Source organism: Dipodomys merriami, unplaced genomic scaffold (genome assembly GCF_024711535.1).
Source record: "Dipodomys merriami isolate MVZ:Mamm:240054 unplaced genomic scaffold, mDipMer1.0.p SCAF_1, whole genome shotgun sequence".
Lineage (NCBI taxonomy): Eukaryota > Metazoa > Chordata > Mammalia > Rodentia > Heteromyidae > Dipodomys > Dipodomys merriami.
The window spans coordinates 101,731,025-101,756,098 of record NW_027202270.1 but is presented as its reverse complement, the minus strand read 5'-3'; the positions used below and the strand labels follow the sequence as shown (position 1 = coordinate 101,756,098).

The 25,074-nt window shown below is 43.8% G+C and overlaps 2 long non-coding RNA genes across 2 annotated transcripts in view; one reads left to right on the top strand and one right to left on the bottom strand.

Moving 5' to 3' along the window:
* Nucleotides 1–516: 516 nt before the first annotated feature.
* The window catches only part of LOC138830063 (uncharacterized), an 82,054-nt gene continuing 57,496 nt past the window's right edge, over nucleotides 517–25,074 (top strand). The window contains exons 1-6 of the long non-coding RNA XR_011372851.1: nucleotides 517–1,409; nucleotides 2,124–2,239; nucleotides 5,653–5,761; nucleotides 6,140–6,303; nucleotides 7,706–7,801; nucleotides 10,070–10,213. This is a non-coding gene — a long non-coding RNA (uncharacterized lncRNA). The remainder of the gene's footprint in view (nucleotides 1,410–2,123; nucleotides 2,240–5,652; nucleotides 5,762–6,139; nucleotides 6,304–7,705; nucleotides 7,802–10,069; nucleotides 10,214–25,074) is intronic.
* LOC138830052 (uncharacterized) overlaps nucleotides 22,061–25,074 on the bottom strand; it is a 92,458-nt gene continuing 89,444 nt past the window's right edge. The window contains exon 3 of the long non-coding RNA XR_011372846.1: nucleotides 22,061–22,305. This is a non-coding gene — a long non-coding RNA (uncharacterized lncRNA). The remainder of the gene's footprint in view (nucleotides 22,306–25,074) is intronic.

Below are 25,074 nucleotides of genomic sequence, written 5' to 3'. Positions count from 1 at the left end.
GCCATGGACACCTATTGGGGTGGATCACTAAATCCCCATGCTGCCGCCTATTTGAGGATGAAGCCAGGAGGCTGTTCAAACAGATCACTAGTGCAGTTCACTACCTTTATAAGAATGGAATCGTGCACCGAGACCTGAAAGTCAACAACATCCTGCTGGACGCCAATCGCAATGTCAAGATCAGTGACTTTGGACTGAGTGTCAGGGTGACCTGGGAGCAGTTGCTAAAAGGGTTTTGTGGAGCCTTGATATTCCGACCTCTTGAAATGTTCCTACACAAAATATACGATGGCTTCAAGGTGGACATTTGGAGCTTAGGTGTGCTCTTGTATACGGTGACAAGTTGGCCGACATCCAGGTACAAAGGCCAGATACACTGGTCCCCTTTACCTATCTGCAATGGGACATGGTCTACTTTCCCAACTGCTGACTGTGGACTTCAATCAGAGACCTAATATTGAGGAAATAATGGAGCACCCAGGGCTGGCTCTAGGTGTGGGATTTGGACTAGGACCTGATGAACCACTGCCCTGCAAGCTGGACCCCATTATTGTGACAGTCATGTGTGACATGGGGTACAATGTAGCTGACACTAAAACATCAATCCAGGACAGAGCATTCAATGAAGCCATCGGCACCTACCTGGTCATCAAAGAAAGCTTAAAAGAGCATGCCAAAAGTGTGGAATTGAAAATGATGCCTTTGGCTAGTCCTCCGTGCACAACTCCTGAGGAAAATTCCACCAGCCCTCTCCTTCCACGGAGAACCAACCTTATCTGCACGACCTAACACCTTCTACTTGTCCTCAGAATTTCAGTGGTGCAATGATGACAAGCAGTTACCACTCAAGAGAGCCCAAAGTGCCAGTCTGCCTGTCCTTCCCTGCAGAGCTCCAGTTCCAACTTAATCGGGGGGCCAGGATTCCTTTAGCTGGTTGAGCAGACTAGGGAGTTCATTCTCAGTAGAAAATGCCCTTCCCACTGGGCAGCCTCAGGGGGAAGCCAAAGCCGCCTCCAGCTGGAATAATAGACAGGGCTGGAGGAGGGTGGCTAATAGGATAGTCATAATTTTCTGCAGACTTTGCTGCTGTGTGAAGGCCCCAAAATAATGCCCACAGCTTAAGAGCACATGGTGAAGAATTCTGAAACAGCACAATTGAAAGTCAACGAACTCAGACCTTTGGGGAGACTCTAACTGGGGTGTAGAAAATCTGAGAGGTGTAGAATTTAAGAGCTGCAGGAGGGGACGGAGTCATACAGGAAATTTACACTGCTGTGTGCCGAGCATACCCAGTGGAGGTCTCAGTCCAGCACGGCCAGGTCCTCTGACACGTGCTAGGAGATTCTCCAGCTGGGATTCCTTCCGGTGAAAGAACAGCTGACACTGTGCTGGCTTTCCAATGCTGAAAGGTAAGCTGAAAGGTGGCCTCAAGCTGCCTATATCTTCTGAGCTAGGTGGATCTGCCTTGATCGCTTACTTTTGAGTATTGCCACTTTACTGAACAACCTTTCACATCTGTCCCCCTGAACACTGAGGTGTTTTTGTCTGAAATGCTGCAGCAGGTCATCATCTCACCTTCCATGTATGTTGCTTGTCTGCCTATTTAACTGTTTATTTAGGTTTAAAGTGAGGTGGTGTAGGAGCCCATGGATCTGAGGGGCAGGAGGCATCCTGGACTCTTCTTCTCCTTCAGCGGTCTCTAGGTGTCTGGGTACAACTCCTGAGCACACTAGTTACACTGGCTGGGTTGGAGCGTAAGGGCCAACCTTCACCGGGAAAGAAGAGGGAACTGTCCCTATGCAGTGGTTTCTGCCCTAGCTTTCCTCCATTTCAATGAGGTTTCCTGCAGTGTGCTTTCTCTCTAAACCTCATCACTATCCTAACATAAAACCATCATCCAGAGTCTCTTCTTCAGAGTTGTTTATTTGCTCACAGTAAAAAGGACCCTATTACCTAGACAGGTTGCTTTGAATTGCAACTCCCCCCATGAGCCTCCAAGCATCTCTAAGGGGAAGCAGAATGCTGGGGGAGCTGAGTTTCAAATATGAGAACATTCTGAACAACCAGAGCCCATAGTTAGACTGGCAAAGTGTATGAAGTAGAATAATTTCCCTTCCTTTCAGGTAGAGGTGGAGAAACCTGTGAAGGAGCAGGAGACCTGAGAAAGCATGGAGATATAGTGGTGCCTGTGGATGGACCCTGCTGGGGCTGACTGCATTCCCACATGAGCAGAAATTCAGTAAGATTGCATATGAGCATCCACCACTGCGTTATTTGTGTTGGTTTATCTGGGGCATTAGATTTCCACACAGAGGAAGTGCTGAGGGTTGATGCTGCCTTTGGTTGACAAGTGTGTGATGGGGAGGAATTGGGCACACCTGGGCTTTGCTATATGTGCACTAGGGTCAGGAGGCTGAGCCTGCAGAGCAGACTGATTTGCAGCAGGAGATGGGCTGTGGTCCTGGTTGGATCAGTGATCCAGCTCTTCTTCAGGGCACTGAGTATTGAGGAACAGAGCTAGCTCAGATAATAAGATGGGATTCTGGAGAGAAAAAATGATGGCCACAAGAGAGCCAAGGTGGGCACATCGCTGACAGACAGGATTGACACTGATAGTGAAGGAGAGCTGAGAGGAGGAAGCTAAAGAATCCCGAACTCCAACGTGGACCAGTATTCAGTGAAGAGGGTGGGTGTGGAGGGAAGTACTGTGAATTTCCATGATGTCTTAATGCTTTTTCTTTTATTCTCTTTCTTTTTGTTTGTTGGTTTTGTGTATTTGTGAGTGTGTGCTAAAATTTGAACTTGGTGCTTTTTTCTTTCCTTCTCTGTCTCTTTTCCCTCTCTTTTGTCTCTCCTCTCTTCCCCCATGTTTTCTTTTGTTCCTCCTCACTCCCTCTCCTCATTTTCCCCTTGCTCTCTTTTCCTTCCTCTCCTTTCCCTATGCCATTCCCTATCCTTCCCTGCCTCCTCATGAATCTGTCTCTTTGCCTCTGCCTCTTCTCCTCTCTCTTTTTCTTTCAGTTGCACATGCTCTACCACTTGAGTACTACCTTGAAGCTTGTATTTCTCTGGTTAATTGAAGATGAGGTCTGCCCAGGCTGGCTTTAAGTGCAGTCTTCTGGGTGTGAGCTTCTGGAATAGTCCAGAGCCATATGCACCTGGCAATGCTTTTGATCTTGTTGATCTGGTGTGGCACAGGTTGGTTTCTGTGAAGTGACAAAAGGGATTTGTGTACTTATCTGAGGGGCACCTGTGTAAGAAACACCTTACAAATGGTTGGGGAAGGACAGGGGTGGTAGGCTGGTGTGCAAATGGACAGGGGGAGAGGGACATGTGCACTGATCAAGAGGGTCAGTACTGAGTGTTGGCATACCTTCGTGGAGATTCTGGGAGTCCACCCAGAGGTCCCCAGGTGTCACCCCTTCTCCAGGGCACCAGACTTTGGGCATGGTGCATCCTTTTTTCCTGTTGAAGGTTCTAGGCCTCATGGGGGAATAGCAGGGCCCATTTTTCCCCCTAGGAAAACCAGACTACTGGGGGAGCTGAGGCTCAAATGTAAAACACTTCTTTTTTTTTTTTTTTTTTTTTTGGGTCTGGTCGTGGGGCCTGAACTCTGGGCCTGGGCACTGTCCCTCAGCTCTTCAGCTCAAGGCTAGCGCTCTATCCCTTGAGCAACAGCTCCACTTCCGGCTTTTTTTCTTTTTGCTTATGTGGTGCTGGGGAATCGAACCCAGGGCCTCATGCATGCAAGGCAAGCACTCTACCACTGAGCCACCTTCCCAGCCCTCAAATGTAAGACACTTCTGAACATCAAGAGCCCCCCTTTTTGTCAGTTGTGGGGCTTGAACTCTGGGCCTGGACACTGTCCCTCAGCTCTTCAGCTCAAGGCTAGCACTCTACCACTTGAGCCACAGCGCCACTTCTGGCTTTTTTTCTGCTTATGTGGTACTGAGGAATTGAACCCAGGGCCTCATACATGCAAGGCAAGCACTCTACCACTGAGCCACCTTCCCAGCCCACAGAGCCTATTTTTAACCTCACAAAGTATATTAATTGAAATACTTCCCTTCCTATCAGGTAGAGGTGGAGAATCCTCTGAAAGGCTTAGACAGACTTTGCCTGTGGATGGACCCTGCTTGATATGACTGCATCTGGACATGAACAGAAATTCAGTAGGATTGGATATGACCCTCCACCCCACTGGGCTATTTGTGTTGGTTCAGCCAGGGTCATTAGATTTCCACATAGGAAGTGCTTTGATCTGATGCTGCCTTGAGTGACAAGTGTGTGATGGGGGGTAGTTGGGCACACACAGTCTTAGTTATGTGTGCACTCGGGTCAGGAAGTTGAGGTAGCAGAGCATAGTGATGAGATTTTCAGCAGAAGGAGGGCTGGGGCTCCTGTCTGATCAGTGGTTCTGGAGCTCTGGAGCAGAGCTCAGCTCAAAGAATGAGATGGGATTCTGGTAAGAGAAGCAATGAGGGCCAAAAGAGGGCAAGAGATGGGCACCTTGATGATAGACAAGGTTGACACTGATGCTGAAGGCGAGCTGAGGGGAGGAAGCTAACTCTGAATTCCACATGGACCAGTGTTCAGTGAAAGAGGGTAGGTGTGGAGGGAAATACTGTTAATTTCCATGATTTCTCAAAGCTTTTTCTTTCATTGTCTTTTTGTCTGTTGTGTGTATCCATTTGTGAGTATGTGCCTGTACTGTAGCCTGAACTCTCTGGCTTTCTCTCTGTGTCTCCTTTCCCTCTCTGGCCTTACTTTGCTCTTCCCTCTCTACTATTTCTCTTCCCTCCTTTTCTTCATTCCTACTCGCTCCCTTTCTCCTCTTCCCCTTCCCCTCTAATCTTTCTCCCATTTCCATTCCATCTCAATTCCTCCTCCTTCCTGAATCTGTCTCTGTTTTTCCTGTCTCTCTATCTCTTTGTCTCTGTCTTCTTTCTGTCCCTCTCTGTGTCTCAGTCTGTCTCTGACTGTTTCTATCTCTGTCGTCTGTTTGTCTGTCTGTCTGTCTGCCTTTCTCAGTTTCCATGTTTGTGGCTGGTGGTCTACCTCTGTAGTCATACCTCTAGGCCTGAATTTTTCTGGTTAGATATGGAGTCTGCCCAGGCTAGCTTTATCTGCAATCTTCTCAGTGTTGACTTGTGGAATAGGATTACACAGGTGAGCCTTCAGCACCTGGCAATGCTATGAACTTTGTGAATCTGGTGGAGCACAGGTTGGTTTCTCTGTTGTTACAAAAGGGATTTGTGTGCTGATGTGAGGGATAGCTGTGTGAGGGAAAGGAAGGGGTGTTGGGCTGGTGTGCACAATGGACAGGTAGAGAATTACATGTGCACAATGCAAGGTTGTCAGCACTGTGAGGTGTCTAATTCTTAGTAGAGACCCTATAAGTCCCCAGAGAGGCCCCAGCTGACACTCCCTTCCCCAGAGCAGCAAGCTTTGGGCCTGGTGCTTCCTTTCTCCTGGCAATTCCCAAGGGAAGACTCTAGGTCTCATGGAAGAATAGAAGGGCTTACTTTTTCTCCTTGGGGAATCAGAGTGCTGGGGGAACAGAGTTTCAAATATGAGAACATTCTGTACATCCAGAACCCAAAATCAAGATCACAAAAATGTATGAATTAAAATACTTTTCCTTTCTATCAGCTACAGGCAGAGAAAACCTGTGGAATAACCAAGAGACCTAAGAAAGAATGAAGATATAGTGATACCAGTGGATGGATCCTGCCTACATCTGGACATGAGCAAAAATTTGGTAGGATTGGATGTGAGCCTTCATCACTGGGTTATATGTGTTGGTTGAGCCGGGGCATTAGATTTCTACACAGAGGCAGTGCTGAGGATCAGCAGTACATGTTGGTAAATCTTGGTAGAGATTCTGGGAGTCCCCTGAGAGACCCCCAGCTGATACCCTCTTCCCCCGAGCACCAGGCTTTGGGCATGGTGCTTCTTTTCCCTTGGCAGTTCCCAGGGGAAGGCTATTGGTCTCATGGAAGAGTAGACCCTAATTTTTTGCTGGGGGAACCTGTGTGATGGAGGAGATGATGTTCAAGTATTCCAACATTATGAACATCAAGAGACTATTTTTGGAATCACAAAGTGTATGAATTAAGATATGTTCTCTTCCTTTTAGCTAGAGGTGGTGCAATATGTGAAGGAATAGGAGACCCGAGAAAGCATGGAGATGTCATGGTAACTGTGGATGGACAGGGCGTGGATGGACTTTGGTTGTGTTTGGACCACACCTGTGGATGGACCCTGCCTGGGATGACTGCCTTCCCACAGAACAGAAATTTGGTAAGATTGGATGTAAGCCTTCACCACTAGAATATTTGTGTTGGTTCAGCCAGGGCGTTAGATTTGCACACACAGTGCAGAGGGCGATGCTGACTTTAGGTGACAAGGGTGTCATGGGGAGGAGTTAGGCATACCTGACCTTTGCTATGTGTGCACTGGGCCAAGAGGCTGAGCCTGTAGAGCAGACTGATGTGTTTTGCAGCAGGAGGCGGGCTGGGGCTCCTGGTTGTTCAGTGATGCAGCTCAGGGATATTTAGGGAGCAGATCTCCCCTCAAAGAATGAGATGGGATTCTGCTGAGAGAAGCAATGAGGGCCAAAAGTGGGCAAAGGATGAGCACCTTGCTGACAGAAAGGGTTGACATTGATGCTGAAGGAGAGTTGAGAGGAGGAAGCTAACAAGTCCCAAGTTCAGTGAAGTGGGTGGGAAGGGAAGTACTGTGAATTTACATGATTTCTCAATGCTTTTTCTTTTATTGTCTTTCTTCTTGTTTGTTTGTTGTATGTTGTATGTATAAATTTGTGAGTGTGCTGGTACTGTGGCTTGAACTCAGTGTTTTTTTTGTCTCTCTCTTTTGGTCTCCTTTTTCCTCTGTGACCTTTCCTCGCTCTCTCCCTTCTACTTTCTCTCTTCCTACCTTCATCCCCATTCCTCCCCTCCTCCTCTTCCCCTTCCCTCTAATCCTTCTATTCTCCCTTTCCAGTCCATCTCACTCACTCCATTCTCCTGAATCTGTCTCTCTGTCTGTTTCTCTCTGTTTCTGTCTCTGTCTCTCTTGGGTGTGCTCATGTTTCTGCTTGGTGTTTTACTGTCTAGGCATGATTTTTCTAGTTAGTTGGACATGGAGTCTGCCCAGGCTAGCTTTATCTGCAGTCTTCCTGGTGTTGACTTGTGGAATAGTTAGCATTACATGTGTGAGCCTCCAGCACCTGGGAATGCTTTGGACTTTGTGAATCTAGTGGAGCACAGGTTGGTTTCTCTGTTGTTACAAAAGAGATTTGTGTGCTGATTTGAGGGACAGCTGTGTGAGGGACACCTTACAAATGGTTGGGGAAGGAAGGGGTGTTGGGCTGGTGTGCAGAATAGACAGGTAGAGAATTACATGTGCACAGTGCAAGATTGTCAGCACTGAGAGGTGTCTGATTCTTAGTAGAGACCCTATAAGTCTCCAGAGAGGCCTCAGCTGACACCCCCTTCCCCAGAGCACTAGGCTTTGGGCCTGGTGCTTTCTTTCCAATGGAGGACTCTGGGATCTCATGGAAGAATAGTAGGGTCTGATTTTTAGGGAACCATGGTAGGGAGGAAACTGAGTTTCAAATATTAGAACACTCTAAACATCCAGAGGGGATGTATGGCATTACAAACTATACAGAATAAAACATTTTTTTCTTCCATTCAACTAGAGGAGAGAAACCTCTTGAAGGAGGGAAGACATCTGAGAAACCATGCAGATATACCTGTGCCTCGAGGGACCTGCTTGGGATCTAAACAGCAATTTGGTAAGATTGGATATGATCATCTGCCACTGGATAATTTTGCTGATTCACCTACAGGCATCAGACTTTCCACACAGAGGAAGTGCTGAGGGCTGGTGTTGCCTTTGGGTGATAAGTGTGTGCTGGGAAGGAGCTGGACACATCTGGTCTTTGCTATGTGTACACTGGGGTCAGGAGGCTGAGCTAGCAAAGCAGACTGATGAAATTTTCAGCAGGAAGTAGGCTAGAGCTCTGGTCCAGTCAAAGGTCTGCCTCAGGACTCTTCGTGGAGTAGACCTCAGCTCAAAGAATGAGATGGGTTTCTGTTGATGGGACAAAAGAGGGCAAAGGATGGGACCTTGCTGATAGACAGAGTTGTCAATGATGCTGAAGGAAAGCTGAAGGAGGAAGCTAAGGAGTCCCGAGCTCCACATGGACCAGTCTTCAGGTAAGAGGGTGGGTGGGGAGGGAAATTACTTTTGATTTTTATGGTGTCTCAGTGCTTTTTCTTTTATTTTTTGTTTCTTTGTTGTTTGTATGTGTTTTTGAATGTGTACTCATACTAGGGCTTGCTTTTTTCTTATTCTCTATGTTTCCTCTTCCTTTTCTTTCCTCTTTTCCCTTTCCCCACATTTCCCCCTCTGCCATCTCTCTTCCACCCTCCTCTTCCATCCCATCCCATTTTTGACTGCAGTTCCCTTCCCTTCTTCTTCCCCTCACCTCCCTCTTCCATTTCTTCTCCCTCTTTTCCTGCTCTTGAATCTGTCTCTGAGTCTGTCAGTTTCTCTGTCTCTCCTCTCCATCTGTCTGTCTGTGTCCATTTATCTGTTTCAGTTTGCATGTTTATGGCTGGTGTTCTCCTGCTTGAATCATACCTCCAGGCTTGTATGCTTGTAGTTAATTGAACTGGCTGTAACTGCATTCTTCCTGGTGTTGTCTTCTTGGAAAGTTTGGATTACAGGCATGAGTCCACACAATTGGCAATGCTTTTGACCTTGTTTATCTGGTGTAGCATAGGTTGGTTTCTCTGTTGTTATGGAAGGGATTTATATACTTATGTAAGGGTCAGCTGTGTGAGTGACACCTTAACAATGGTGGGGGAAGGAAAATGGTGGTGGGATGGGACACAAAATAGACAGGGAGAGAAGGCCATGTGCACAGTGCAAGAGTGTCAGCTCTGGGAATTGTCAGAGGTATAGTAGAGACCATATGAGTCCCCATAGAGGCCCCCAGCTGACACCCCCTTCCCCAGAGCACCAGACTTTAGGTATGGTGCTTCCTTTCTTCTGGCAGTTACCAGGGTAAAACTCTAGGCCTCATGGAAGAATAGTAGAGTCCTCAAGCTCTCACAGAAACTTGGTTCTTGTGACCATTTACCATACCTAGTCCAATTTACCATCTCCTAGTCCCTTACACACTAGTTCACTCATTGTGGAAGGTCTGACTAGCACTATGAGCCCAGCATGCCTATCAGAAGCCTCTGTGTAGAACATCCAGGCCCTGTACCATGTGCTACTGGATTCTGCAGCTGGGATTCTGGTCATAGGACATTTGACACTAAACTGGCTTTCCCATGCTGAAAGGTAAGTGGAAAGGCGGCCTCAAGTTGTCTACCTTCATGGGGGTGGGGGAGTTCCATCTTGATCCTTTACTACACACATCATCACTTCACTTAACAACCTTTCACATTTGTCTTCTGAGGTGTTTTTGTCCCAGATGCTATAACAGGTAATCATCTTACCTCCCATGTATGCTTCCTGCCTGCTTATATACACATTTGTTTTATTGACATTTGAGCTGAAGCCCATAGATTTGAGGGGCAGGAGGCATCTGCTTCTCCTTTGGTGGTCTTTTGTGATTGGGTACAACTCCTGAGAACACTAGTTACGCTGGCTGGGTCACAGCATAAGGGCAAGTCTTCACTGGGAAAGGAGAGGGACCTGTCTCCATGGACCGTGTCAGTGGTGTCTGCCCCAGCTTTCCTCCCTTTCAATGCAGTTTCTTGTGTGTTTTCTCCATAGATCTCATCACTATCCCAACATAAAGCCATCATCCAGGAGGCCCCTACTTCACAATTTATTTATATGGTAAAAGATAAGTGGTATAGTTGAAAGACTGTAATGCACACACCCTTTAGTCATTATTGCAACTTCCTCTTTTAGCCCATTTTTTCTCCTTGGGTAAACAGAGTCCTGGGGGAGCTGAGTTTCAAATATGGGAACATTCTGAACATGCAGAGCCCATTTTTGAACCACAAAGTGTATGAATTAAAATATTTTCTTTTCCTTTCAGAGACGGAGAAACCTCTGAAGGAGCAGGAGACCTGAGAGAACATGGCGGTATAGTGGTGCCTGTGGATGGACCAGGCCTCTGTGAACTTTGTCTGAGGATGGACCCTGCTTGGGATGACTACCTCTGGACATGAGCAGAAATTCAGTAAGAATGGATGTGACCCTCCACCACTGGGTTATTGTGTTGGTTCAGCCAGGGAAGTGCTGAGGGCTGATGCTGTCTTCCCTTAGGTAACAAGTGTGTGATGGGGAGGAGTTGGGCACACCTGGACTTTGCTGTGTGCACTGGGTTCAGGAGGCTGAGCCTGCAGCACAGACTGATGAGATTTGTAGCAGGAGGAGGGCTGGGCCTCCTGGTAGACAAGTGGTGCATTTCAGGGCTATGTGGGGAGCAGATCTCCCCTCAAAGAATGAGGTAGGATTCTAGTGAGAGAAGCAATGAGGGCCAAAGAGGTTAAAGGATGGGTACCTGGTGAATGACAGGGTTGACACTGATGCCGAAGGAGAACTGAGAGGTGGAAGGTCATGAAGGGAGCTGAGGAATCCTGAACTCCACATGGACCAGTGTTCAGTGGAGGGTGGGTGGGGAGGGAAGTACTGTTAAATTCAACGATGTTTCCATGCCTTTTTGTTTCTTTGTTTTGTGTATGTATTTGTGAGTGTGTGCTGGTACCAGGGCTTTACCTCAGTGCTTTTTGATTATTCTCTTTGTTTCCTTTTCCTTCACTTTTCTCTTTCACCTTTTCCCACCTTTCCCCCCTCTACCATCTCTCTTCCCTCCTCTTCTTCTATCCCATACCATCACCTAGTCTATTTTCCCTTCCCCTCATCTTCTTCCTCTCATCTCCATCTTCCATTACTTCTTTCTCTTTCTGTTCTTGAATCTGTCTCTGACTCTGTTTCTCCTCTTTCTCTGTCTCCTGTCTCTCTCTCTTTTTCTTTCTCCCTCTCAGTTTGCATGTTCATGCCTGGTGCTCTATCACTTGATTCACACCTCCAGGTGTGAAATTTTCTAGTTAATTGAAGATGGAGTCTTCCCAGATTGGCTGTAACTGCAGTCCAGGTGTCAGCTTCTGGGACAGTTAGGATTACAGGCAAGAGCCTCCAGAATTCAGGCAATACATTTGACTTTGCTAATCTTGTGCGGTGCAGGTTGCTTTCTTTGTTGTTACGAAAGGGATTTGTGTACTTACCTCAAGGACAGCTCTGTCGGTGACACATCAAAAATGGATGTGGAAGGAAGGTGGTGGTAGACTGGTGTGCAGAATGGACAGAGAGAGAAGGGCGTGTGCATAGTGCAAGTGTGTCAGCAGCCTTAGAATGTCAGAGCATGTGCACACTCAAGGACATGTGTACCCCCATTTCCTAGTGAAAGAGCAAGCAGCTCCCTTTTGCATGGTTGATTAGCATCTTCCTTCTCTCTTTACCAAGATGTCTCAGAAGCACACAGCAGATGGTTGCTCAGGAATTCCTCCACAAATCAGCCTTCTACAAATCTACCACCAACTGGAAATCCAATGTGCACATCAAAAGGGAATTAGGAAGGAAAATGTGCTCTTTTCTTCCTTCAAGTACAAACATCAATGCAGAGCTAGATGGGTTGGAAATGGTCTCCTCCCAGTGAGACAGAGACTGCCGGGAAACAAGGCTTTGCTGCCCTGACAGCTACAGCTGAGGCTCAGAGTGAGGAAATGGGCTTCAGTTCACATCAGTGGGTTTGGCAGTAGAGAGGGTGCCTCATCGCAGCTGCACTGGGTGGGATTTCGGAGTTGGGTCGCATTGTGGAGGCATGGGAGTGTGGACCCTTGGGGCTATGGACAGGGCCAAGCAGGAGGCAAGTCATTTTGTGATTCCATGCCAGTCTTGTCTCAAGGAGCCAGATGAGCTCACTCTCCAAATCTCAGGCCTACTTTTGACTTTTCAATTGACAGCCTGATGCACGTGCATGCTAGCACATTCCTAAACCTTTCTGGAACAGCTGGAGGGAGTTTGGCTCAGCAGGTGAAGGTGAGAAGAACAAAAGGTGGCCTAGGGGATAAGGCTCCCACAGGTTAGCTTGGATGTCACACGGACCATAATCTAGGATTCTAGCTGGCAGGATGGGATCATGGCTGGAGGAGAGAACTGGAGGAACTCAAAAGCGAGGAGCCATGTGGGATGGAAAGACTTCCCAGAGGAGGAGCAGGTAAGCCCGTGTGTGCCTACCATCTCCATGTGTGAGACTGAGGTGCATAAGGCTTCAGGAAAAGGGCAAGGAAACACAGGCGGGGAGACCACGAGGTGAGGGTGAGCACGAGGGGCTGCGGAGGGGAGTCGTGGGAAAGCATGGGGAAAGACCTTTGACCACGTGTCGGGATACTTGTCAAATAAGTGTGCGAGGGAATGAGGAGGCCTTCATTCAAGGGACATTTACTTCATGACCACGGGGGTGAGACAACATGCTGAAGACGGACACAATGCTGAGAACAGCACAAAAATATCCTTCCTTGTGGTACTGAGAAATTGAACCCAGGGCTTCATGTATGTTAGGCCAAGGACTCTACCACTAAGCCACATTCCTAGCTCTGATCTTCTTTCACTAGTTTGTTTTGTTCTTTTGTTGGTTGTGGGGCTTGAACTCTGGGCCTGGGCGCTGTCTCTGAGCTCTTCAGCTCAAGGCGAGTGCTCTACCGCTTGAGCCACAGCGCCACTTCCCCAATATATTGCAAAACATTCTGATGAAGTATTTCTTTCAAATATTGTGTTTTTTTAAGCACTATAATTGTTTTATTTAATAGTTTCTATTTATCAGTCAAGATCACTCAGTGGCTCACTTATTTTGAAGTTCTTATTGGCAAATTCCAACATATGTGCCATCCCTAGATCTGTATCTGTTGCCTGCATCCTCCTTCTATCCTGTGCATTATAGTAAAGGAATAGCTATGAGACAACTACCTTTAAAAATTTTAGACAGAAATCAGCACAAATCAATAATCTTAGGTTCCTCAGCTCCTCAATATCTTGTGTGTGTGTGTGTGTGTCTGTGTATGTGTGTGTGTGTGTGTGTGTGTGTGTATGTGTGCCAGTCCTGGGGACGTGAATTCAGGGCCTTGGCATTGTCCCTGAGCTTTGGGATCATGGCTAGTACTCTGCCACTTGAGCCACATTTCTACTTTCAGGTTTTTTTTGGGAGCTAGTTTGAGATAAGAATCTGACAGCCTTTCCTGCCCAGGCTGCCTTTGAATTGTGACACTCAGCTCTCAGCCTCCTGATTGGCTCGAATTACAGGCATGAGCCACTGGCTTCCAGCTGACTCCTAAATCTTTTAGTTTAGATTACTTCCTGTTGATGCTCATGTTTAACTTTCCAAGTTCCTTTATCTCTCCTCATAAATTACTGTCTTTTCTTAACTCAAAGAGTTGTTTTTTTTTTTTTTTTCAGAAAGTGAAATAACTTGTCTAAGTAGACATCACTGGCCTCCAAGAGTTTTTGAACTTGGGAGCTGAAAATTTAGTATCTTGGTCCTCTGCCAACTACACACATCCTTACTTCCTGAGATCTAAGGCATGGCAGGCAATTTAGACAGGTTGGAAATATGAGGTGGGAAGGGGCAAGATACTGAAAGATGGAGAAGGAAAGAAATAGGTGATTGGTGCCTCCGCTTAGTCTTTGGCTATACTTTTTTTTTCAGTGAGTTTATGATCATATTAACCAGATTTTGCCACTAATAGCCATGTAGCTTCCTTCTCTCCTCTATTAATTATATGTTCAATGTATGGTACTGACTGTAGATTTCTGGGAGAATATGGCTAGAGTTAAGCTAATGACTTCTGAAGGTTGATTTTTACTTCAAAGACATCTAAAAACATTACTATAAGGAAGATTTTGGTCCTCAGGCCATTGTTTATTCATTTACATCAGTGACTTGAGATTCCTTAAAGTCAGAGTCAATTTTAACGAAAGACCTTAGTTTGAAATTTGTGGCAGCTAGGGATCTTGTGAATGTGTTCTCAGAGAACATATAGATTTCATACACACATCACAAATATATATATATATATAATACAAATATATGTACATGGATACCCATATATAACAAACACATATACATATATAAATACATATATAAACATATAACATATTATATGTAATACATACATAATACATATATTATATAATATACATGTATGTATATATTATACACTACATATATGTATATACGTGGTACTTAGATTTGAACTCTAGTTCAAATCCTTGTATTTACTAGTTGAGCCACATTCTCAGCTCTTTTTGCTTTAAGTTATTTTTCAGTGTTTTGTGTTTTTGCCTGGAGCCAGCCTCAAATCCTGACTTTTCTATTTATGACTTTTATCTAGCTGAGACCATAGGCAGTTTGTTGGGATGAGGTCTCATTCACTTTTCGTTTGGGTCGGCTTCAAACTTTGATCCTCAAGATTTTTATATTTTTAAAATGTTGCAAAAATGTTTTACAATCACCCCCCCCCCCCAAACTAGTCAAACCAAAACAGAATCAAACAGAAAAAAAAAACCCCAAACTGTGGCTGAGGTATTCTTTGACCCACAAAGTCTTAAAATGTTTATTATCTGGGTTTTTTCCGCTGCTCCCCCCCCCAATAAATTTTGTTGAGCTTTTCAATGAAGACTGGCGGGCTAGGGAGGCTTTGTCTAGAATTGTGATTCCCAGTGCTCACCTCTCTCTCTCTCTCCCTCTCTCTCTCTCTCTCTCTCTCTCTCTGTGTGTGTGTGTGTGTGTGTGTGTGTTCCAAGGGATGAGGACCAGAGTCTGTGTTAACATGTGGCAGCTGGAGGTCACTGGGTATGCAGTGGCATGCATGACCTTTCTCTAAAGCAGTGGCATGGAAGCAGGGGTCACCTCTTTTAGGAGGCAAGGATCTGAAGGCAGATGTGAATTCACCTGGGAGGAGCAGCTCTCCAACTGTGAAAGGCAAGCCAGGGCCCAGCCTCTTCTGCAGAGGCAGAGGAATGAGGCCCAGCAAACCATCACAAGGTACAGCTCCTTCTTCTTCTCTGCCATTTGCCCTCTGGAGAATCCCTGCTTCAGTGAAACTGGAGTGTGAACTGCAAATTCTCTCCCAGGCCTCTGGGATATGCCTTTGGGATGGCATGGGCTTGATGTTGGGTGCTGGTCTGAGCAGTGTGGTTCATTGTCGGTGTGGCTTTCAGACTGTCAGCCTACTTCTGGCAATAAATAAGTGACTGTGGATCTCTAGAGATTGAAAGTCTTCTCTTTGTGTGCAATGGCCTGATGAAAAGAGGCTGAAATATAGCTCCCTTCTTGCTTTCCTTTATCATCCTGCTATTCCGTATCTAAAGTGCTATTATCTGGAAGTCATTCTTCTCAGCAACAATTTGAAGGAAGTTGCTTACAAAGCCATCAAGCAGCAGGAACAGCTTGGGTAGAACCAGAATAGGAGAGCCATTGAATTCCAGGTTAAATCACCAGTGTGTCCCTTGCAACTGAGGCATTGAGAAAAATAATGCAAACTGAAAAGAGTAGGGTAAACTGGTTGCAATGTACAGTGGGGCCTGAGTGGTAAGGGATGATCCTGTCATGCATGCTAAACAGATATTTTTATGAGTTTAAATTTAATTAGCATCTGGAAATTAACAAGGCTAGAATGAAGGGCAATGGGTTTTTAAGTGATGGCGATGGATAGGTACTGTTTGGAGCATATAGATAAATGAAGCGGCAATTTGTAATGCATAATGAACCAGGTGCCTATAAAATCATTTGTTTTCATGTTATGATCACAGAACAGGACAATGGAATCACCCAAGGTCAGTTAATTATAGTGATTACAGTTTTCTTTGGTTAAATGTTGAAATCAGCTTTGTGAAATAGATACTGATTTATATGGCTTGAATTGGATAATGCAATTTTGTGTCTATTGTTTCTTCTTTAAGGGATGAGGTATAAAAGTAATTTTTTAGTGGTGCATCTTTTGAACATTTAACTTGAGTCTTTAAGTAGACATGTGTTGGGCCAGAGCAGGCTCTTGGAGGAAATGGGAAAGAGTTTCTGTATTTCCTATGGCAGTGTCTTTTCCCATGTAGCACATTTGATTCTTGGTGATCTAGTTTTTTGGAAGAGGTGAGAAGAAACATTGTTGTTTCTTGCAAAGAATGAGTTACAAGAGACATGCATGGAAGCAGTAGTAATTCTCAGGGAATGAATACATATCTGCTCCCTCCCTCCTTCCCTCCCTCCCTTCCTTCCCTATTTTTGTGTCTGTACTAGGGATCGAACTCAGGACCTTGAGCTCTTCTTGGTTTTCCTGCTCAATGCTGGAGCTCCACTACTGAGCCACACCTCTGTTTCCAGCATTTTGTTGATTAACTGTAGATAAGGTAAACTTCTCTGTCTTGACTGGCTTTGAAGCATAGTCTTCAGATCTCAGTTTCCTGAATACCTAGAATTATAGGTGTGAGCCACTGACACCCATTCCTTTAAATAACAATCTTAGAATCAGTTACTTTTCTTTCTCTGTGCTTACTTACCACTGCACTATTGATGGGCAGGAGGAGTTGTCTTGGGAAGAAGTGAAGGTCAGGACTAATGTCTTTGATACTGATACTTGGAATGGAATTTGTGTTTCTGTTTCATTCTTTTCTCTCTATTATTCTTTTCCCATGGAATTGCATTTTTAGGGTGTGTGTCTGGGAGCATGTGGGCTGGCTGTACAGTCCATGGAAGCACAATAACTCACACAGGTCTTTAGGGATACAGAAAGGGTATAAAGGGCCCACAAAAGACATCCAGTGGAGCCATTTCTAAACCTCTCCCTGGGCATTCTGATTGTCATTCTGAGGGTTTAGAGGCTAATGCTTCATAAAGCAAAATAGAAGTGAAACAAACAAGCACACAAAGACAAAAAAGCCAAACAAAACCCAGACAGTCTGAAAAGAAGTGAAAATGGTCAATAAACATATGAGGAAATGTTCAATTTCCTTAACCATAAAGGGAATGCAAGTTAAAATGACATTGAGTTCCTATCTCAACCCAGTCAGGATGGTGGGGCTCAGGGTGTGTGTGAGAGGAAAGGAACCCTTATACCCTGTTGATGGGAATGAAAATTAGTGCAGCCACAATGGAAATCAGTATGGATATTCTTCAAATAATGAAAAACAGACTTATCTATAGACCCTACTACATCATTCTGGGGCATATATCCAAGGGAATGTTAATCAACATACAAGAGTGCTACGTGTATTCAATGTTTTATAGCATAACTGTTCACAGTAGTCAAGCCATGGAATCATCAATGAATGAATGGGTAAAGAAACTTGTAAATATATACAATGGACTATTACTCAGCCATAAAGAAAAATAAAATTGTATCATTTGTAGGAAAATTGGTGGAATTGGACATAATTAGTTTATTCAAAATAAGCCAGACTCTTAAAGACAAATATTATGTGTTTTCTCTCATATGTAGAATCTAGACCTAAAAAAAGCATGAGTGTGAAATGGGAATTTCTTTTGAAGAACCAGTGAGGGGGGGGGATGGAAAAGGGAGAGGGAGTGGTAAATATGATAGAAGTACTCATACAAAAGTACGAAGTATAATGAAACCTTTAAAAAGGGGAGGATAGGGATAGGAAAAAGTAACAGAGGGAGTAAGTTTGATCAAAGTAGTTTATATACAAATACCACAGTAAAATTAATAGAAACTAATAAATAAAACAGCTCAATGACCTCTTAATGGATAGGTAAGTTTGGTATCTCTGAGTTAGAATAACTCTAGTCTGCAAGTAGTGAGACATAAGTCTTTCTAGTATGTTGATAACTATAAATACCACAGGATAAACTCATGAATTTTTAGATTAGAAGCACATTGCCATATTTGGGTGTTCAAATTCATTTTAGACCTTTAAAAGCACCAAATCAACGAGGCACTAGTGGCTCACACCTGTAATTCTAAGTACTCATTAGGCTGAGATCTGAGGATCATGGTTCAAAGCCAGCCTGGAAAGGAAAGTCCATGAGATTCCCCCCCTTTTATTTTTGCCAGTCCTGGGGCTTGAATTCAGGGACTAGGCACTGCCCCTGGTGGTGTTTTGCTCAAGGCTAGTGCTCTACCACTTGAACCACAGCACCACTTCTGGCTTTTGCTGTTTATGTGGTTCTGAGTAATCGAATCCAGTACTTCATGCATGCTCGGCAAGCACTCTTCACTAAACCACATTCCCAGCCCTCCATAAGATTCTTTTTTTTTTTTTTTTCTCCATAAGATTCTTATCTCCCATGAACACATACCGGAAGTGGAGCTGTGGTTCAAATGATAAAGCAGCACTAGCCTTGAATGGAAAAGCTCAGACCTTGAATTCAAAATAAAAAAGCACCAACTGTAAGCATCTTCCTGCTTCCTGCACTAGGAAACCTTCTATCTGACTCAGAGAAAAGGGATAGAGAAGAGCTGCTTGGGTTTCCAAGTTCAATGACATTCAACCTATATAAGAGGGAGCAGGATAATCCTGCCTCAGCAAGGAGAGACAAGCACTTGTGTAGCTTCCTGGGTTGGTCTTGACGTGGCCTTTCTGTTCACTCAAGTGAAAAGGTCGGTGCCCTAAAGGAGGCACTGTGAAAAGGGAGAGGGCAGGAAGATAACTGTAAATGTTTTCAGATGCTTTGTATCCTCACAGAAATCTGGAGGAAAACATACTTTCAGTAACTTTGGTCATTATTTCTAAAGCATCATAAAAAAGTGGGGGCTAATAAACTTACAAATAAAATTTGCTGAGTTGTATGCAAGTGCATACAAATGTAGTACCTGAAATAGGGTGGATTCAAGGAGAACTCCAACAGCGTAATTCCTTAGAAAGACAAAGGTCAGCAAAATAAAACAACTACTTAAGGACAATAAAAATGTTTAATTAAAACACACACACACACACACACACACACACACACACACACACACACACACACACACACACACACACACACACACACACACACACACACACACACACACACACACACACACACACACCCCAGGAGGCGGGTACTCAAAAGGGATGAGGTGGGTCAAAGGGAAAGGGATAGACAAATGAAGAGAAGAGGAGAATGCAGTCAAGAATCCAAAGTATATCCTACAATATTAGGATATTAAGAGGAGTGAAAGAAGGGTTGGGTACAGGAGGGATGGATGAGAATGTTGGAAGGGGTGACATTGATCAAGATATTTTGTACAACTACTCAAAGATTTTATATATACACACATATATGTATATACATGTATACCTATATATCTATATACACATACATACACATATATCCATATACATATATGCAGATATGTATATTATATATGCATATACACATATATGGATATGTGTATATGTAATATATTTTTTATACACACAGAAAAAGTGCTTTGCGGCATTTTGAAATGGAGGGTCTCTGGAGGCTGGGGCTGCCTAGAAGGAAGGGCTGGGAGATGACAGCTGCCTCATGTAGAAGCCTGGAATAAGGGTAGGGGGATTTCTGTGGTGTTTGTGTGATTAAAGCAGTGGTGGGAAACAGGCCAACCTTTTGTTTCAGTATCATTTAAATAGGGTCATAAAGAGAGTTTCATGTTTGTTCAAGTGCCTTTTATGCACAATAGTTTCCATCCATTTGATTATGACCTTGGCACTCTCCTGAGAACAGCCCAGTTTTCAATCTGGCCCTGGCTTCTGCATGTACTTGAGGTCACACTTCCTGTCCCTTTCATCTCTCTTCCAACCTGGGACCTGTATCTCCCTTTCCGGAAAACACCTGTTTTCTTGCCTGCTATTTTAAAAGTTCAGGTTTCTGTTGGTCCTGAAGAGTTATTGTGAGGAGAAAAGAGCTTTGCTTTTCTTCTTAGTAAATGGTGATTTGAGTTCATCTAATGAGAAGTAATTTATGAAGAATGAAAAAAAGGAAAAATGTTGAGGAATTCAAATCAGATTAGAAGAAAAACAGAGTTGGAGGAGAAAAAAAAAAGTCTTACAGAGCTTAGGAAAATATGACATTAGGAGATTAGCACCTGGATTGCACAGGATTATCCTGCTTGAGTTTATTTATTTATTTATTTATTTATTTATTTATTTATTTATTTATTTTGGGTTCAATTGTGGGGCCTGAACTCTGGCCTGGGCACTGTCCCTCAGCTCTTCAGCTCAAGGCTAGCGCTCTACCACTTGAGCCACAGCACTACTTTCGGCTTTTTTCTTTTTGCTTATGTGGTGCTGAGGAATCAAACCCAGGGCCTCAGGCATGCAAGGCAAGTGCTCTACCACTGAGCTACCTTCTCAGCCCCTGCTTGCGTTTAGAAATAAGCAGTGTGACAGTCTGATGAATGAGGGGATGGCCAGACAAATGAAGGAATGCCATATGTGTGGATCTGAGGTGGAGGCTTAGGTCAGCATGGATTTGTCATAATTTTCTGCCTTTTTTCTTAGTCCTCGTGCTACAGTTCAGCCAAGACTACGAATGACATGGCCTCAGGTAACCTTTAGTAAAGTATTATTGGCTACACCAGGATTTCCTGATAGCACAGTTTACTTCCCAGCATTGGCCATTCCCACTGGACAACTTCCCGCAAGTGTCTCAGTGGCTCACACCTCCCAAAAGAAGGCTAGTGTAGGATAACAGTGTCCTTTATACCCTGAGCAGCTACCAGAGATGTCATTGCAAAGATCATCATGTTGGGGGACCTGGGGGGAGGGATGGGCAACAGACCAACAGTGCAGGAAACATAGAGCCATGTAAAACCCAGCCTTGTCCCCGAGTGACATCCTGTCCACATGGGAATTTACCTCCCCCTCTCCCCCCAAAAAGACAGAGTTCACGTAAGTTCAGGTAACTTGAAAATGCTACACTCAAAATAGCAACAGAAACAGAATGAAAGAAACACTAAAGTATTTATCAGTGAAGGTATCCTACAAAGGATGCTTAAAATTCGATCAAGTGATATAATAATACCAGTAATAAGCAGGTGAAAATTGAAGGATTAAACATTCTAAGGTTATTAGAAACTCTAGGTATCAATGGCTCATACCTGTGATCCTACCTACTTGGGAGGCTGATATCAGAAGGATCATACTTTGAGGCCAGTCTGGGTAGAAAAGTTCATGAGATCACTTTTCAGCCAAATGGCTGGATGTGGGTGAGATGTGCCTGACATTCTAGCTACATAAGGAGCTGAGACTAGGAGGGTTGTGGATCCAGGATCTTGGGCAGAAAAGACTTCATGACTGACTCTGTCTTAATGGAAGAAGCTGGATAGGCCAATGTTTGTATGTCATCTCTGCTACCAAGGGAAGCCTGAAATAGGTGGACTGTGGTACATGTACACATCTGTACAGGAAATTAGTCCCTATGAATCTCAAAATAACCAGTATGAAAATGGGCTAGAGGTAAGGCTCAGAAGTAGAGTGCTCACATTTTAAGCACAAAGTTTTGAGTTCCAATTCCAAAACCCTCCCCACCCAAAGCTAGGAAGAACTTGGTCTCATTTGTTACAGCATTTGTTGGATACAAGCAGGATTATCTTCATGTTGTGAGCAAGAAAATGGAAACTCAGAAGGACAGAGCTAATGTTTCTAGTATGTGTGATGCAGAATTAAACTCAAGAGTCAGATATCACGAGGGATTCCCAATCTGTTATAGGTGAACACTGGCACTGTGTTGGAAATTGGGGACTCAAGGATGAATCAAGCATCACCTGAAATGCCACTTCTTAAGTGACATTAGAAAGCCTCTAGGTTCCCATGGGATATTTTTGTTCTCTATACAGAATTTCATATGTGGTTTCAGATGATCTGCTCATGGATTTGTGGGCCATGAGGTAACCTTAAGATATAAGCTGCACTCTGGGGAACAGCAAGATGTTCTTATGATTGAGTCCTGGAGACTGTATGACCTCTTCCAGTCCTAGACTTACCTATGTTATGAAGAGATGGTGAACTTCCCTAAAGAAGACATTTAATGTTTATTGGATGAATGAATGGGTGAGCTGGCACACAGAATTGGTTGTGACTATTGTTCAAAGAACAGAGAGAAAGGGAAGAGAAAGTCCCAGGTGCATCGATTCTTGGGGAAGAAATAATGGATCTGACACCCAGTAGGATACTTGTCACCTTGTCCTGCTGTTGGCTCTGTCACTGATTTCAGCCAACCTGCTTGTCCCTGTTGATTGAAGATTCCTGCAGAATTTAATTTCTTCACAGAGGCATCTGTGCATTAATCTGTAAAAGACAGAAATCTTGAAAGGCTGAAACTAGGAGTAGGGATTTTTTTTTGGTTGTGGGATTTGAACTCAGGGCCTAGTGCTGTCCCTGAGCTTTTTTGCTCAAGGCTGGTACTCTACCACATTAAGCATAGCTTCAGTTCCAGTGTTCTGGTGGTTAATTCAAGATAAGAATCTCATGGACTTTTCTTGCCCTGGCTGCCTTCAAACCATGATCCTCAGATCTCAGCCTTCTGAGCTAGGATTATAGGCATGAGCCACTAGTACCTGTCTTAGAAATAGGTATTTTGGAAGACTTAGCTGATGACAAACAAACTGCTTGGATTTCTACAGTTTGAAATAACAAGATAGAAATCTTCATCATTTTAATTTCTCTAAGATTTGTCTTAAACTCTAGAAAGCAAACTGTCATTTCTTATTTCCTACACAAAATAGCTGAAAACATTATTTAAAGAATCAATCAGACTGTGGGCCAGGAGGACACTTTAGGAATGTAAACTGCACCCATGGGAATTAACAAGAAAGGAGATGTCTGGGTCCCTGAGAGTGCAACACCCTATTTCAGTCTTGGACTTAACCAATTGCTGTACTTTTTTTTGAAAGTAAAAGGGAAATAAGCTAATTTGTTTAAACCATGGTTGTTGTGGATTATTCTGTTACTCACAGTGGAACTGAATTGTAATAGTGCAGCTGTGAATGGAAGGAATACTTCTTTCAACTAGGCAGGGTGCCTAGACTTTCCTAAAGCCCACACATCCTCTGAAAGTTTGGCTCATAGTGTAGAATCCACTTGTAGTTTAAGCCCCACTCCCCAACATCATTTGTGGCTTGGATTCTGATAGGCTCATTGGTCAGGGAGGTATGCTTAGGGAAGAGGGCATGGCCTTGAGCTCAGAGAGACTTGGGTTAAAATATGGAATCTGGCAGTGATTTGTATAACTTGAACTTTGGTTTCTGTGGTTGTTAGAATTAGGTATCAGGTACTAAGAATATGTCAGTTACTGACACATAGTAGATAGTAAAAATATAGCTATTATTATTAAAGCACTGTAGGGGGTAATAGGCCTTTTATGTCCAAAGTTTATAAAGCTTTTGTTGTTAGGATTAAGAGCAATGCATGGATTCATGCATTCTATCTAAACAAACCCCACTGACAGAGACATAAAAGCAAAAAGCAAAACACAAATCCTCCTAGGATAAAAATTTCTAAGGTGTGTTTTGCTCCACAAAAATAATAAAGTGATGGCTTCTCCCTTTTTATAACAAACTAAAAATAAATCTCTATTATTAAATGAGACTTTAAATAACTGTATTGGGCTAGGATTTTTAATCTCAGAAAACAGAACCATGAATGCTAATTTTAATAGAAAGGAATCTGTTACTGAGTGTTAGTCCTTTCTGGAATTTCCAGGAAGACCAGAGAAGCAAGGCTAGAAGGAATCCAGCCAGGACCAGTGCAGCCCAGAGCAGCTCCAGCTGTATCAAACAATATTGGTCTATGGAAACCCCATTCCAGCCCTGTCACTGTTTAGCTACTTTGAACTGGGGGCTGGAGATTAGATCCTCAGCTTCAGCTGTCGTGGAAGAGCAGAGCTTTGGCAGCCAAACTGACCTGACAACCATCCCACCTGGGAGTCTTTTTAATTTTTTTTTATTGTAATGATATTGTACAGAGGGATTACAGTTACATGAGTAAGATAATGAGTATATTTCCTCTTGAGCATTGTTACCCCCTCCTTTGTTTTTCCCCAGCCATCCCTTCCCTCCCTACTTTCCTAACTCCCCCCCCCCCCAACCAAATTGTAGAGTTCGTTGTTAACACTCTCATTGTTACAGTGGGTCATCATATATCCTTGTTTCAGCATTTTGTTATTTCCCTTCCCCTCCCCAAATTAGAAAAATGTATATACAAGATTCAGGGCACCAGAATCAAATATAGTAAAAACAGAGGTTATACCATGGGGGAAGAACATACCAAAGAAACAAAAGAAATCATATAGTACATTAAAAGTAATTAAAAACAACAGCAACAAAGATAAACCCTCTTGTGTCTCTATCTCGGGTTTCATTTTGCTTAGCACCATCTTATAGGTCATGTGTGCATAGCTTTTGACTTTTCCTACTTGTCTGGTTGGGTTATCCTAGACATATACTAGTTATTGGAAATAAGGGAAACCATGGGACCTATGTTTCTTTGGGTCTGACTTACTTCATTTAATATAATTTTTTCCAAGTCTTTCCATTTGCCTTACAAATGGTGTGGTATCATTCTTCCTGATGGAGGCATAGAATTCCACTATATTCCACGTTTTCTTGATCTATTCATTTCTCACAATATACTATTATCTAATAGAAAACATAATAATAAGGTGATGAATACTCTTTTCTGTTCCCCTTTCACCATCTTTGTCTTTTTATGTTTTTCTTATATTATTTTGTGCTGATCTGAGGTCTTGAACTCAGGATGGGATGTGGGTGCTGTCCCTGAGCTTTTGAGTTCAAGTACTGCTCTACCTCTTGAGCCATAATGCTACTTCCAGCCTTTTGGTGGTTAATTGGACTTCCTTGCCTAGGCTGGCTTCGAACTGGGATCCTCAGATTTCAGCCTCCTTAGTAGGTAGGCATGAACTATTAGTGCCCAGTCTCTTTGTCCTTTTTAATTCACACTCCAGATGCAGAGACTCTTTATACTATGAAGAAAGCATCAGCCTATACTGTGAGAGGCCGCCATTATTAGGTAGAAGTTGGCTTGTAGGGACCATTGGGA